Raw genomic sequence first — 3,065 nt, forward strand, 5'->3', positions numbered from 1 at the left:
TTAGACGCAAAACAGGGCTTAAGATGCCTAAAAGACTCGTGTCGACCTTACAGTGTTGGGCTTACACCAAAGACTTGTCAATGAAAATGTCGTACAAGATACTAATGACATAATATCCATGGATTCAAAATCTATAAAATGTCCACGTACACTCTAAGGTCAACTAAAGTCTTGAAAAATATTCATGGACTTGACGTTCACGAGAGTCCTCATCTATTGCCACCTCCTAACTAAAAGAGTTCAGACGAAAGTTACACGAACTTTTATTTTGTTTTTTCTTATTCCTTTATAAATTAATATTTAATTTGTAGTACCTAAATTTTATAGGGAGATCTTACCAAAAAGGAAAATTACTCTTTTCATATTTCCTAATACAATAACGGCATCTCCCTATACACGCATTCTTTCTGTAGTGAGTAAAGTTAAACTTTGATAGTATGGGATAGGAAAAGCAATTCAAGAGGTGTGTTAGAGATTTTTCTTGTTGCCGACACTTTGCCTACCCAAACTCACCACTCTCTCACTGGTGAGTGGTGACCGGTCCCTCCATGAAAACGATCACTCAATCTGCTTTTCACATGCCACCTTTTTTCATAAGAAAAAGAAAACAACAATTGTTCTCGCCCGAAATAATGGACTAACCCCATTCCGAATGTTGACGTGGGCAACCCATAGAGACCAAACATTTCAGGATAAAAAACATGAGAAATGCTAAAGTTACAAAAGATTTTAACAAAAGATAGTTCCCAGCTGATGTGGCGGTTGTGATTTGAAACTTTGACCAAATCAGTTGGGAACTTTCTTTTAATAATCTTTCATTTCAATTCAGAAGAAATTCGTTTGGTTTTATTATTTAGAACTGCGTTTGGTGAAGACTTTTCAAGTTAGGAGAAGCAACAATTGTTATAAGTTGTTGGAAAGCATATACAAAAAGAAAACGACCATGAGAGTGAAAAATTGAAGACACCATTCACAAGAATAATTTAGAAACAAACTATTTAGTAAAATAGAATTTGGATGGATTTTTAAGTTCTAACAAAAACGCCCAAATTTTTAGTCAAGTATATCACAATAATATTGAAAATAAGTGAAAATTGGTCATGCCTAGTTACTTGATATATTCGACGGTCGAATCTAGGTACAATATTAATATGAGATAATTTTGCTTACCAATATTATCAAAATTTTCTAATATTTTTTCTTTTGAGCTTAACCATAAAAGTATAGCTAGGAAGAAGTCATGTAATCATGTGGGGCAATAGACATTTGTTTTTGTTTTGGTTTTTTTGTTGAGCAGGCAATAGACATTTGTTGATGTCTAAAACATCTCAATTAGATGATTTTTTTTATATATTTTATTTGTTGTATTTTCCAGATACGTTGATAAAATATCTCAAAGTCACTATAAAAACAACAAAGCAACTCACCTGAATATGTTCATCGATATCATGTGATAATAAATTACTTTAGTTTTACTGGAAATATAAATGTACCTAACAACTCAACTACCAAACCTAAATTATTATGACAAAATTAAGTCAAAATATCTAATCACCTTGTCATCTATATCATGTGTTTACTCAAGTAGAAAAGAAGGGAGAGAGAATATAAAATCTATAAACAGTGGGGTGGCTGAAAAGCGGAGCCCAGTGGAATTTTTGTTCAGGCCCTTCGATAATTGAAGACGAAAAATAATTCCTTATGCACGTCATAGTAAAAAAGGAAAACATTTCCACTCAGGTTACATAATTTTTCTGTTATAACTAATATGAATGTAGATGAACATTGTAATTAACTATGTGTTTGATGCTTCAAAGTACTTACGACAAAATAAATTACTAGCCGACTTACATTCTTGCATGAAAAAATATACAATTCTAGTTCTATACAAACACATTTAGGAATCATTTTCCAAAAGAAACAATGGTTATTGAATTTAAAATTCCATAAATCCTTATCGTAGAAGCATATACTTGTAATTGACCATTTGGAAAGAAAAAGGAGGGAGTATTGAACTCATGACTTGTGTAGTTTCTAAAACAAAGTATCAGCCAACTAAGCTACAACCGCTGATACTTCAGTTGGCAATGTTGGAAATTAGTAATTTGTAATTTCCTATGTAACTCTTTGTATTGAGAGAAATATTTAGATGGATATTTTTTTAAAGTAGAAATATCTAGAGAAGAATAGTCTAGAGAAGTTTGACTGAAAGATTAGTCTAAAAATTATATTAACCCTTTGTAAGTCCGAACGTGCAATTCTCTAGTCTTTACTAGTATGCTCCATCTTTAGTATAAATAGAGGTAAGATGTGGGTATTGATGATGCATAAAATGTCCAAGACGTTGACTAACGTCTGAAGAGTCAAAGATCAGACCAGAAGTCTCTCGGAACAGCTCGGCTTAAGGCAGCAGGACAGCTGAAAACCCCTAATGGTCCACCACACATTCCCACAACCGGGAGGTCGGCCAGAAGAAACCAGTTCTGCACAAAACGCCCTCGGTATGGACAGATCAGCCCTGGGATCTCTAAAGGAATAAGGGGGGTCTCCACAGGTTCTGCCCATATCTTACGCCCAGAACTGGGAAGATATCAGCGCTGCCCGACCTAATGACTTAATCCCGGACTTTCTAAAAAGATCTCAGTCGGTTACACATCTTGAAGTGTTTATGCCCGATTGGACTCCATGTATCTAAAGGAGGAAACTTCTCCTTTAGAGTCTATCACTCCGGCAAGATATCAACGAAGTATCTTTGAACTTAGAAAATATCACTTATCAAAGATCCGGGATAGACTCGAAGAGAAACCCTAGATACGCAAAATAGGTAACTTCTATTACGGTTTGACGGTCACCGCCTCACCACCGCCACTAATCACAGTCGGCCTACCTTCGCTTATAAAAGGCCCCCACATCGTCCTTCAAAGGACATGATCGCTGGAGGAAAAACACACTCTCTCCCCCAAAATTACGATCTCTTCATACCAAGAAGGATCACCCCCAAAAAGCAGAGTTCTCGTAACTCACCACCAAAAGGATCAATCAATATTCATTCTTTTACTACAAAG

The sequence above is a fragment of the Eschscholzia californica genome, unplaced genomic scaffold (assembly GCF_041429995.1).
Source record: "Eschscholzia californica isolate CP2 unplaced genomic scaffold, dmEscCali1.0.p SCAF_1, whole genome shotgun sequence".
NCBI classification, from domain to species: Eukaryota; Viridiplantae; Streptophyta; class Magnoliopsida; order Ranunculales; family Papaveraceae; genus Eschscholzia; species Eschscholzia californica.